General features: G+C 32.7%; 1 long non-coding RNA gene across 2 annotated transcripts in view; it reads right to left on the bottom strand.

Annotated features, from left to right (window-relative positions):
• Positions 1-11,269: 11,269 nt before the first annotated feature.
• LOC106790159 overlaps positions 11,270-14,054 on the bottom strand; it is a 5,598-nt gene continuing 2,813 nt past the window's right edge. For both annotated transcript variants that reach the window (XR_001382058.1, XR_001382057.1), the window contains exons 3-7: positions 13,501-13,663; positions 12,603-12,764; positions 11,998-12,062; positions 11,673-11,913; positions 11,270-11,559 (exon numbers count right to left, since the gene is read on the bottom strand). This is a non-coding gene — a long non-coding RNA (uncharacterized LOC106790159). The remainder of the gene's footprint in view (positions 11,560-11,672; positions 11,914-11,997; positions 12,063-12,602; positions 12,765-13,500; positions 13,664-14,054) is intronic.

Raw genomic sequence — 14,054 nt, 5'->3', positions numbered from 1 at the left:
GTCACGGGAATACGAAAGAAGTCTTTGCGTGAAAAAAAAGAAAAGAAAAGAAAAGAAAAGAAAAAAAAAAACGAGGGATGTCGTAGTAGAGGAATCGTATACGGCACTGACCTGAACGATTCTCGATCGTACGGACAGATAAAGATTTGAATAAACTGACGTATTATTCTTTAAATCAATATATGCGAGGGATTGATTAAAAAATTATTTGTAAATGATTATTTTTTCAATGTTAACTTTTTCATTAGAGAAATAGGTGATAATATTTGTTATGAACTTTTTTTTATTTTTATCAATAGAAATAAATATACGTGGCAATATGTAAAATAAATTTAGGATAGGATATTACTTTGATAATATTAAAGTGAACGAATAAACAAAAGTTGTACTCGTACGCGTTACTATTTGCACGTTGCATGTATTGTATTAAGTAAATTGTGAATTAGTATTATTTTAAAATAATACAATTTTTATTAATGAATTATAGTATGTAAAAACAAGAAAATATGCAATAAAACGTACTAATAAAATATAAATTTCCATCTAGTGTTGTTGTCAGCATTAAACTTGTACGTTGGAACACGTTACAATGGGTTTAGTTCAAACGTTCTTACGTAATTTCTCTAACGGGGATCGTGTTAATTAACGGGAGCGACGTACTCGCAATGAGAGAGAAAGAGAGAGAGAGATTTGTTGTTACGTTGTGTGATTTCTCGTGTCACGTTTTCCCACTTTCGTCGTTCTCCTTCCTATATATGTTAGATGCAGTTTGTCCTTACCCCCATAGAAATTCAGTAGCAGTAGATCGTTAATTAACGATCACGCTTCGTTAAGAGTTAACGTTTTCGAATATGGTAGTGATGACGATGATGGTGGGGTTTATAATGATGGTGGTGATGGTGATGATGATGGTGGTGGAGGTGGTGGTGGTGATGTTTGCTATTGCAAACTTGCAGATCGATGCTGTTGCTGCCGTTTCTAAGAGATTGAATCGAACGTGTCGACCATGGCACCTACTCTACCAACGCACGACTCAATGCGGATTTCATTTCACAATCGGCATCTTGAACTTTTACACGGAGACACACGATCTTTCTCGTATCGTCGACGTATTCGTGTAACACTAAGTACTTAGTTACATGCATACATACATATATTAGATAGATATTTACTTGTTAGATAGATATACCTATACCAATATACCTATAAAATGAGAACGAGACGATGACACGGGTTCTCTTCTTAGTTTCTTCGTGATTTTCTTAAATCATTCGTCTCCGCCTCGATCATTCGTCTTTTAATTAAATTCTTTCTTCGATCTCGATAGTAAACGACTTCTCAACGACTCTTAACGTGGATCGTAATTTTTCGATCTATCGTAAAGAAACGTTTAAAACATTTTGTAAGACGTATAATATACATGCCTGGTATAGATAGATATATGTATACATATATATATATATACATATATATTTATATTACATACTTACATTTCGGGTTTTTCTTAATTTGTTTTCTTTGTAAAACTTTAAAAGCGTTTCACAGTTACAGATAAATTTACTATTATTTTTTTTTATTCTGTTCGTTTGGCTATGAACGAATCTTCAGATAACGCAATTCGAAGTAATTGCCTTTAGGATGGTTATTTCGAGATAATTAGGATTGAAATATCAGGCGGCGTACCACTAGTCGATGTGATCTACGTTGAAATCTTATGTATCTATACGTTTCTAAGACTAATAAGACAAAATGTCAGCACGTTTTGTAATTAACCACTGCTCTAGGCAGTTAAATTCGTGCTTATTTTTATCGAAACCCGTGACGAATCCTACTATTTACGATAACGTTAATAAACGGTTAGGATGTGTTTCTATCCAAGTCTAACGTTAACGATATTGCTACTTTTCTTTAAACCAAACGATAGGATTCTCTCGAATGTATTTTACAAACGTGGAAAAACGTGTTAGGCAATAATAATGTTGTGTGTCGTTGCGTTCACGCGATCATTCGCATATATTTACTTTTTGTATTTATTTCATTTTTATTTTCTTTTTTTGCTCTCTCTCTCTCTCTTTCTTTCTCTTTTGTTTTTTCTTCTTCATCATCATCATCATCATCATCATCATCGTCGAAAAAAAGAAAGAGGTAAAGAAACTAAAATTCTATTTAATGCTTTTGAACTCGATGAGCCAGGAGAAATGAAATAACACGAACGTGTATGCGGACGCGTGCGTATATTTAGGGCCGATTATGCAAAGCAAGGTCTATAAATATGCAACGACATAAATGTCAGATATTCATACTTCGTTTATGATATTGGCTCGACGCCGGTAAAACCCTGTCACAAGTCGTATCATTATTTTCTAAAAGAGTCTCGAACGATTATACTATTTACCACAATCCATCTTTTGTTATTCCTTTACATTTTCATTTTAATCAATCGATCGGTCAGCTCATAGTATCGATATATCGTATACGATATTAATCTTCGTACGAGAAAGTAATTATTCAAATACAATAATAATTATTACACAAATTCGATAAATATATATTGGATTGGCAAGGAAGTAATTGCGGATTTTGACAATTAATGTTTTCAAAAGAAATTCTACGAATATGTGTTTAATAAATAAAAACTGATATTTATTCTATTGAATGTTCATAATGAGATATTTAAAAATATGTTAATTTCGTTGAAAATCGAATATACTTTTACAAATCGTTACAGGAACATATTTCGAATAAGTAAATCCTAATATATCAAAATAAAAATATCTCTGGTAATTTTTATTTTCTCTCTCTCTCTCTCTCTCTCCCTTTTTTTTATTAATGAGAATGTGCATCTCGTTTAATTGCTAAAATAAGAAGAAAAAAAGAAGTAAATAAACGGCTAAAGAATTCCCATTGGCGCGTTATCAACAGTTGAGACTCGTATTTATTACCAAGCATTGAGAGAAAGAGAGAGAGAGAGAGAAAGAGAGAAGTAAAGTGTTCGTCGATGAGAGTTTCGCATGGATTAGCATAGCAGCAAAGCTGCGGTTCTTAACGATCGTTCGGTTGTAAGAACGATCGAGTCGAAGCTTTAGCATGAAAATCATCGTCTTCGTCGTCTTCGGAAGGAAAGGAAACGGCCCCAGCCTACCTACGTTCCTTTGATGAAAAAAAAAACGTTGGATAATGTGTGGGGGAGGAGAGAAACGTTCTCAAAGAAATAAAGAAAGAAAGAAAGAGAGAGAGAGAGTGAGAAAGATGAGACATCAATAACATTCATATCCGTTTTCGTTCGTGGTCGCGGTTTTTTCGTTATGCACTCTTTACGCATACACGAACACACATACACACACATATACATATATATATATATATTCCTTTATACAATCTTTCTCGCGTAGCATTATAATACACGCGTTAAACTCACTCTCGTTCTCGGTTTTCTCACACACACATACAGATACAAATATAAATACATAAACACACAGACACTGACATAGATACAGATACAGATACAAGCAAGACGTAATCGAAATTCAAATTTATTCCCACCGCCGTTAGCTGGGCGACGCTTCATTAGCACAAGCTTGGTGAACCTGAGATATAAGAGAGGGTGGGAGAAAGGGTGGGGGTAGGGGGAGCAGTAGTTTAACTACCTGCTCGGATCGTCGTACGGCGATAATTTAATTATTACGTTAGATTTGCTAATTCGAGACGAGGGAGGCGGTACTGTGTGGCTTCGCCGTCCTGAGAAGAAGGGAACCACCTTTTTTTTCTTTTTTCTTCCCCCTCCCTTCTAAGGAGTAAATTTATACAGGACGTCTATAGAGATACTTGAAAAGAAAATAAAATCAAAAGAGAGAGAGAGAGTGAGTGAGATAGTCAATAGTTAAATATGTATTTTAACGTGAACTCATTTGATTTGATCACACATTCCCCCCCACTCCCACTTCTTTCTTTTTTTGTTTTACTTTTAATATCCTTCTGGATCCTTTCTAAACAACTCCCCTTCCATCTTATCTTCTTTACTTTTTCTTTTTTTTTTTTTTTCTTTACATATGTATATGTAATACATTTTTTTTCTAGGTGTTCTTTTTCACGTATAAGTTTTTCGTTTTTATTTTTATTGTTGTTGTCGTTGTTCTTCTTCTTAGCAATATCGTGTCTCGCGATCTTAGCGAACTATCGATTAACCGATTGATTGCCCCTGCTTTGCCTTGACCACGCCCATCGATATCCTTTTTGCGTTCGACCACCGTGATCCTCGACCGTGGCGGTCCCAGCGTACCAATGAAATCGAATTAACGAACGCGCCGGACCAATTAGACCTTTACGAGAATTCGCGCACAGGCCCCGACACTTCTTACATTTGATTATTATTCTTAATTGCATCTCTTACCGATTACAATTGTATATACACATATTATATTAATAAATTTGATCGTGGGGCGGGTGGAAGAAAGGGGTGGGTGGTGCAAACAATTTTTTTGTCATAATTTTTTCACGATAGACAAATGACTTTAGGATCTAATAATTGCAGTAATATTAATCGCAATTTTGAAAGGTTTTGTATGATTATCGTTAGATATTAAATATTTCATTTATATGTTTGCATACGAAGAAATATTTTCTTTAGTTTGATCTATCTAATATTATTAAGTATTCTTTTAGATTATTTATATAATTGTTATTAGATTATTAATAATTAATTATATAAAGGATTATTTTTTATTGTTATTAAATAGAACGTAGAATTTTGAAAGGTTACATATCAACATATGTATCATTATCGTTTGATATTAAATATTTCATTTATATGTTTGCATACGAAGAAATATTTTCTTCAGTTTGATATATCTAATATTATTAAGTATTCTTTCAAATTATTTATATAATTGTTATTAGATTAGTAATAATTAATTATAAAAAGGATTATTTTATTGTTATTGAATATGTATCATTATCGTTAGATATTAAATATTTCATTTATATGTTTGCATACGAAGAAATATTTTCTTCAGTTTGATATATCTAATATTATTAAGTATTCTTTYARATTATTTATATAMTTGTTATTAGATTATTAATAATTAATTATATAAARGATTATTTTATTGTTATTAAATAGAACGTAGAATTTTGAAAGGTTACATATCAACATATGTATCATTATCGTTWGATATTAAATATTTCATTTATATGTTTGCATACGAAGAAATATTTTCTTCAGTTTGATATATCTAATATTATTAAGTATTCTTTYARATTATTTATATAMTTGTTATTAGATTATTAATAATTAATTATATAAARGATTATTTTATTGTTATTAAATAGAACGTAGAATTTTGAAAGGTTACATATCAACATATGTATCATTATCGTTWGATATTAAATATTTCATTTATATGTTTGCATACGAAGAAATATTTTCTTCAGTTTGATATATCTAATATTATTAAGTATTCTTTCAGATTATTTATATAATTGTTATTAGATTAGTAATAATTAATTATAAAAAGGATTATTTTATTGTTATTGAATAGAACGTAGAAGTATTGGTAATCGTTGGTATTTTGTATTTATTTTATAATACTTTTTATCCATTTGCAATACGTATTTTTAAATAAGTCACGTTTGCCGTTAGCTTTGAAAACATTTGATAAGAAAAATAGGGGAGCGCAAAAATGCAAATGGTAACGAGTAAATGTATATATATATATACATATATCGTAATGGCTCGATAATACTGGCAATGTCCTGCATGGAATATCTATATCGTTATTTCATAATGGGCGCGGATGGTGCGTTCACGGCATATGATCGGGGCAAATTACGAAATTATAATCGCACGGCCTCGCACACAACAACGGAATATATTTTGACTCGTCATTTAAATCTTAAAACGTTACACTTTTAACACTTATTCTCTCTTTCTTTCATACATGAACTTTACAATTAATAATGAAACGTAAACATTTCTCTCTCTCTTAAACCATTTATTGCAAAAATTTGCATTCAAATAATCATTAAACGAATAGAAATTGAACGACAAAACTTATCGAACGAATTTTCATTCGTATTTATGATTAATTATTATTTCCTCATACCTCTGTCTCATTTATCTTTTTTAAATGAACGAGAATGAGAAATAAAAAAACAAAAATCTTGCCGCTTAAGTAAAACATCATAGAAAAAAAAAAAAAATAAAAATAATATTGAATTGGAATAACGTCAATAATTTTTCAACGGCATAGTTTACAATATCGAATCAAAGCAAATTGCTGTGCGTACCGGGCGAACGAGTAGCATGCGTGCGGCATACATACAAATGTTCGCTTGCTACCAACGACTCCCAATTACGTAAGATTATGACATATGTGACACAATCGTTGCAGAGACGCGTGTGCGTAACACGCCCTCCTTCCGTGACACGCTCCGAGTATCGTCGCGATTGCTCGCCCTATGCAAGCGTATTCGTTCGTACATTCGTTTTCCTCTATCTGTCTATCTTTATCACTCCTTTCTACATTAAAAAGAATAAAAAAAAATGAGAGAGAGAGAGAAAAAAAGAACCATCGTTCTCTATTTTCCCGCGCGTTTCAAAGCGGCCTTTTTTTCTTTTTTTCGCAACTTTGCTGAGAGGGGAAAGAGAACGAGGGCTAGGGGGAGGGTAACGGGGCGAGGGGGGGGGAGGAACTTTTGTAGAGTAGGAGTTAGGAGCGCGTGCCGTTAGCAATTAACTTTGCGTTCCTTGTCACGAGCGAGTTCACGAGCGTTGCACCGTCACGATTTGTACACCCACCTGCGTGTCCGGGCTCATTCAGTGCATCCTCTCTCTTTCTTTCTCTCTTTTTTTCTTTATCTTTCTCTTTTTCTTTCCATTATGGTTTATTCCTTTCATACTTTGTGGTAAATCTTACGCTGAGAATCTCACGTGGGGGGAGGGTAAAATTAAAAACTCACCTTCTTTTTCTTTTTTTCTTTTTTTATCATCTCACCGATTATTAATTATTTCTATCGTTCTCGTATGTAATATAATATGAATATATATATTAATTAAAATTGATAAATCGATCATTTTTATTTATGAATCGAAAGTGTATATACATACACAAAGTCATCATTTTGAAATTTAGGTATTATTGTAAAGTAGATTTAAACCGATTACAAAAAAATAAAGTGATGTTACCTTAAATAGAAGTAAATATTCGAAATTTTTGTAGCTAACTTTCGAAATTCCCGTTCACACGGTTCCATTTCTTACGGATAATATTCTCTCTCTTTCTTTCTTTCTTTCTTTCTTTCTCGGTGGTTATTTATTGACTCGAAATTATGCGCGCATCTTCTTCTTCTTCTTCTTCTTCTCGTGTGTCCGTATGCGATCACACCGGTTGTGTTCGGATTATTTTGCAAGATATTCTCCAAGATGCTCTCTCTCTCTCTCTCTCTCTCTCTCTCTCTCTCACTCTCTTTCCTTCTCTTTCTCGGCTCGTCCGATCTTCATCGTGCGGTTGTAATTGGATTCGAGCTTAATACATTTATAATGCAAAGTTATTAACCTAACTAACGTACGATCGCCGCAATTACGCTACACGGCTGTGGGTTTTGCCGCCTTAACGAGCGAGCTTGAGAAATCGTATCTTGCCCTGAAACGAACTTTTGCCGACACCGAGAAAAAGGGTCGCTAGTATCTTCAACGGCAACAAAAGGGCCAACACGACGATGTTTGTTACATTACTTTTTGATTTCAAATCAATTCGTATTATTAAGAAATTATTTTGACGATAATTATTCGATGATCTTATTCTCATTTCATCGATAATAAAAAAGAAAAAAAGAAATTTAAAAAAACATGTTTTATTTGATAATAAGTTTATCATAATATGATGAAATTTTACTTACGATTCATTCAAAATTAATAAAATATATCATTGGTTGGATGTTGCAAGTGAAATAAAATATAATATAATAAAATAAAATAAAACAATAAATATTTTCAATAGCTGCTTAAATATTTTAAAGATTGAAGAAAACAAAAAGAAAAGAAAAAGAAAGAAAGAAACAGTGGAGAAGGAGGAGGAGGAGGTTAGCTCATTGGTAGGCCAGTAGCAAAGAATATGATTTCGTTTTCATATTCCAGGGTAGAAGAATACGAGAAGCATAGCAATGAGAACGTTGAAGCTTTTACGACCGGAAGCGAGGGGGGCACACGCGTATCCGGCCACAACCGAGAAGAGGAGAGTCTTCTTCGTCGAAGTTACCTAAAACCCCTTGCTCCCCTACCCCCCAACTTCCCCACCTCTTTTTGCACCGAAGAATTTTCGATGATCTCGAAAGGATCAATAAAGAAAAAAAAAAAAAAAGAATGAACAAATATTTAACCGAAAATTCTTCACAATATTAACATTCTCGCCAACTATTTTTCGTTTAAATTAAACTTCTGTTCTTTAATGTAATTTGTAGACGATACGATTGCATCGGATTCTTCATTAAAGAAAATGTAATTAACTTCTTAGCCCAAAGTCGAACTAAGGTTGAAAGATCAATTAAGATTTGCAAGAGTACAGTGATCTATCTATCTATCTATCTTTCTATCTATCTATACGACTGGTAGAATTAGTTCTTAACGAATTTAGAAGATTTATCATTTCGTATCTGACATTTGTAGTCGATCCATTTTCTCAGGTTCTAAAAGACAGATTTCTCGTTTTATTTAAATCCGTACTTTCGATGGATCGTTTTGTTTTTCTGTTACTACCATCTCGTTATGTAAGATGTTACAAGAGTAAATAGCCATGCTGTCGCAACTAGGCCTACCAATAGAAATGAAAACGTTTTGCTAGTAAACTTGTTAGATCGCGTGCCAGGACGAACGATGCAACTACGTTTTGTTCTTAGGGAGAGTTGCGTTTATTTCTATCCACTTTGTTAAACTCTCAAGATCTTACGAATCGATCTTAGTTAGAAGTCAACTTGGAAGTCAGCAGTATGTTGTAATCTTCTTCGAAACGAGGACCAACCGATGCCTTTCCTTTTATTTTTTTTCTCTTGAAACCAAAAAAATAGTAAGAATAGAATGGAACAGAAACACGTCCGGTTTAAAAAGAGAGAAAAAAAAAAAGAAATGCAAATCGATTTAGGTAGCCACCCTTAGGTAGCCACATGGGTTATTTTATCTTTCCTTTTCACATCGCGTTCTGTTCTTTTAACTTCTTTTTTTTTTTTATTTTGTTTAGAAATGAATTATTACGAATCAGGTAGTCGACTAAAGAAGGTTACTCTCCTGGAACAACAGCTCGAATTTTTAGACAGTTCTCTCGCAGTCCACCTGTTCTCGACAGATCATCTCGAAAACGAGATTATTTTGCAGATAAGAACGTCCCTTTTTGTTATTCGTCTTCCTTGTTACTCTTTACAACTAAAACTCCTTCTATTTTTCTTCTTCTTCTTCTTATACTTATTCTTATTCTTCGTCTTTATCTTCTTCATTTTCAATCTTTTAAACAGAACGCGTTCGTTCCTTAAACGTCGTAGAACCTTTTCCGTTTTCGTCACACGTATAATACCAGAAGTCCTTCTTAAAACGTGAATCCTTTAAAAAAAAAGAGAAAAACAAAAAGTATTTACTTCTCTTATACCCTGCGATCATTGAAAGTCATCTCGCGGGATGTTCGAAAAGTCAACTGGCTACCGTGCACGCATAATATCTACATACGTATAGTAGAATGAAGCTTTCGAAATGGTGGTGCTTGAGAAAATTTCTGTAACAAAAACGGGCGGAAACAAAAATGTTAAAAAGCAAAAAACAGAGAGAGAGAGAGAGAGAGAGTGAGAGAGATAGATAGAGAGAGAGAGAGAATAAGAAGAAACGGAAAGAAAAATTTCAAGAGAATGAGAAAAGAGAATCTACTCGAACTCGTAGATCGTCTTCGTGGTCGTGGTCCGTGGTCGTGGTTGAGAAGTCGGTAAGCAAAACGTGAAACGTGAATCACTTTGTTACGGCTGACGTTGAGTCTAAAGTCGATTCAAGACTGGGAGAACGAATCCTGCTGATAGATTTCTCATTCTCTCTCTTTCTCTCTCTCTCTCTCTCTCTCTCTCGAGTAAGAGAGAGAACTGAAATATACGTCTCTCGTAATGCGTGCTCTGCACGCAATGCGAAAGTGTCATGAATTTTAGCAACGGTGTGTAACTACGCGTGCAAAACGATCAGGTATAATACACACACACACATATATATAGAAGAAGGAGGAGGTTTAAAGACTCGAGGACACCCGTGAAGTTAGGTGGTCTCTCTTTCTTGACACAAAGAAACGTCGTGTTGTCTATCTTTCTTCTTTTACTTTTATACTTTTTATTTTTGTCTTTCTTCTTATTCTATTTCTTCTTCTTCTTCTTCTTCTTCTTCTTCTTGGTAAGAGGGTAAAACCAGTGGCTAAGTTAAAGAGAAGACGCATCCGTTTCTTCTTATTCTTCTTTTTATTTTTCTTGGTCTTCTTCTTCTTCTTCTTCTTCTTCTTGGTCTTCTTTTACCTTCATTCTCCCTTCCAGTATTCAACGGAAATATTAAAATGCCTCGACGAGCTCCGCACATGACAATAAGTTCTTCGCGCTCCGGACGTGCTCTGGATACTGGGAGTTCGCTCTTAAACTACCATTCGCGTATATATATATATGTGTGTGTGTGTATATGTATTGTATATGTATATATGTTCTCTACAAGTTGTTTCTCTGTCTTTCCTTTCATTTTCTCTTTCTCTTCTTCTCCTGTTCTACCATATTTCGTTGGGGTGTCCGAACGAAGATTGAAATGCACACGGTGCACATCCTGTTCGGGAAAATTCAAATGAACCTTTATCCGTCCTGGCGTCTCTCGGTCGGCATACAGCCCTCTATATCTCTTTCTCTTTCATTCTCATTTTTCTTTTCTTTTCTTTTTTCTTCTTTTTACTCGAGATTTGGAAATCTCACGCGTGTCAGTTAAAGAATCATCAATTTATTACGAGTTTTCACGATAATCGATAAATGTGTGGACTCTCGGTAATTAAAACATTGGACTATTTTATATGTAAGTTAACAATATTATATTTATTATGATTTACTTTTGAATGGAATTATTATGTATGAAATAATTATCCAGATGACAATGGATTAAGTTAATAAGTTATATGCAAATCAATATATTTTTCATTTAGAATTTCAATTAGGATAATTATCTGTACAAATAAGAAATTCATTTATATATTTTTTTCAATTTGTATTATTAATTATTACATACACTCATATTTTTATACATTTCAATGAGATTACAGAGATAATCGTACGATTGTTAATAAGCGTGTAGATTTATTTTTATACTTTGAGTATTTTAATTGAATTCCTAAGGCGCCATTAGGAATACAGCTCAAAGTTTGACTTCATTGTTTTTTTTATATCAACGGTTCATTGATTTATTTCCTTGATAGTAATCGTTAAACTTAAGTATTCATTTTATGAATTATTTGGAAGAAATAATACGGAGTCGTAGATAGTTTTTGACAAGGGGTTAGTTATAGTTTTGGAATTCTACGAGGATAATATTCAAAAGTTTATTTATTATACGAGTTGAAATATTTGAGATAAGAATCATTATTATTATTATTATTATTATTATTATTATTATTATTATTATTATTTACCGTGATTGATTCGTTAATATTATTAAAGATCTGTCGAGGATCTTTAATAATTTTTCGAAAATAAAACCAAGAACTCCGCCATATTGTTTGATCGTTATTCTCGTTATTAACTTTTACATTATTTTGAAAATCCTTTTGTAAATTTTCGGTCTTCCTTGGTACGTTATTAAATTCGATGCATTTTAATAAATTCAACGAAATTTGCGACGGTAAACGTTTAGTAGCAGTTGAATTGATTTGCCTGAAGAAAAAACAAACAATTCACTTTCTTATCACATATCGTAATATGAAAAAAAGATAAAATATTAAGAAAAGATATACTTACCAATTTTGTTGTACGTGCTGCCTCAAATTAATGGCAGCGAGAATACATAATGCGTACATTTGTTTCTGTATAAAACAATTTATCATTATTCAATCCTCAAATTATTATTAATTTCCAAATAAATGATCCAAAAATATAATTGAACGACAAAAATTTGGACGATCCAATTATTTGTATGTTTAATTTATTGACAGTCGCATTAAATGAATTTGTTTATCGTGAAATTAGATATTATTCGTACGTTTTACTTTTATTTTTTTTTTTTTTCAATCAAAATTTCATAGTATGTGTAAAACAAAAACAAAACAAAAAAAGAAAAGAAGTTGAGAAAAGTCGTCTAATCGAGTAGGATAACGAGCAGTACATACATATATATATATTGTATATTTATAATAAAATTAATGATATTACGATGAGATAAAGGGGGGGAGGATGGATATCACGAAGAAAATATTTGAAGCACTCGCGTAGATCGCGGTCGTATTATCCGCGGAAATTGGTTCTAGCGAATGCGAGGTCATGAAAGATCTGCGCAGGCGCTAGAGGATCGCGTGCGAGACAGACAACTCATCCACACTCACGTATTAAACATAAGTGCTACTTACCTATGCCCGATCCTCCGAACCCGCGAGCATCTTTCTTCCCTTTTCTTCTTCTTCTTCTTCTTATTCTTCTTATTCTTATTCCTCCCTATCCCTCTCTTCTTTCTCTTTCTTTCTCTTACATCTTCATCATTTTTCTCTCTCAAGTCTCCTTATTACAAATCCCTTTACATACATACATACATACATAGATTACATACGTAGGTGTAGTATATATATTTTCATGGTGCCCTTTCTCCATTGGTTTTCTTTCTCTCGATCCACATATGTACTTCTCTTCTTCTCGAGAAGTTTCATGAGAAACGAGGATCCGTTCTTAGGAACGCCCTTACTTTCGTAGAATTTAACTCACCTTCCGTGAATTACTCACGCGATATATAACTTCGTATGGGATTTAACGATTTTTTCATTTTAAATACATTAATACGGGCTTGCTTTCTTTTTTTTTCTTTTTATTCATTTTCTTTTAATATGCGCGAATTTATATTGAATTACACGCGTGTACCGATTAGAATTTTCTTTTCTTTTTTTGATCGATTTAATTGTATTGGGTAAGTTTGAGAACTAAATAAATTATTTGAGTATTAAAATTGACTCGTATTTAAATTCACATTTGTAGAGAAGAGATCTTGATAAGATTCTATGGAAGAGATAACGAAGTTAACATTATTAAGTAATAAATTATTAAATAATAAAATATTATAAAAGAAAGAGACTATTTTTCTGGACATATTGTTGCCCATTAAAGGATTAAAAGTAATTCGTAAGTATATTAGATTTGAAATGATTACATCAATTTATACTTAATCGTTTGCAAATTTAGAATACCTTGATTTTCTTCTAAAAATCGAATGAAAAATAATATAATGAATTTAACATTAAAGAAAATTAGAAGATGTACTTTGGATGTTTCTCGTTCGGTCTGTTGATCTCCCTCTTCGGTAAAGGACGATTCGTGTCAAGGGTGAGGTCAGCACAACGAGTAGGATGTTCCACGAGTAGTGGTTCATTTTCACCCGGGGATAACCTTCGGCACACGATCAGCCGCCATTAAGGGGGAGAGTCTATAAAAATCATGTAAGTATCGCGGAATATTCCTTCAACCTGGTGTGTGTGTGTGTGTGTGTGTAAGAGGAAAAAAAAACAACAAAACAAAAAAAGAAGGTATTGGTTTCTATATAATGTACGAAAAATGAAGATAAAAAGAATATACAAATTGTTAGATCTTCCAACGATTTGTTTTTCTTCTTTTTTTTGTAGAAAAATTCTAGAAGATTAATAAAAAAAGAATAAGTATAATTATAATTGCATTGTGTTGAAACTTTACTATTGAAACTGCATTGTAAAATTTACTTTAGAAATATTAATGATAAAACAAACTCACACAAACTTTTGGTTCAATAAGAATAAATATAATATTCAGGGTGAACCGAAAGAAGTTCGTACGTTTATTGT

This window comes from Polistes canadensis, unplaced genomic scaffold (assembly GCF_001313835.1).
Source record: "Polistes canadensis isolate GaletaPanama2010 unplaced genomic scaffold, ASM131383v1 scaffold_218, whole genome shotgun sequence".
Lineage (NCBI taxonomy): Eukaryota > Metazoa > Arthropoda > Insecta > Hymenoptera > Vespidae > Polistes > Polistes canadensis.
This window is presented reverse-complemented; position numbering and strand designations above follow the sequence as displayed.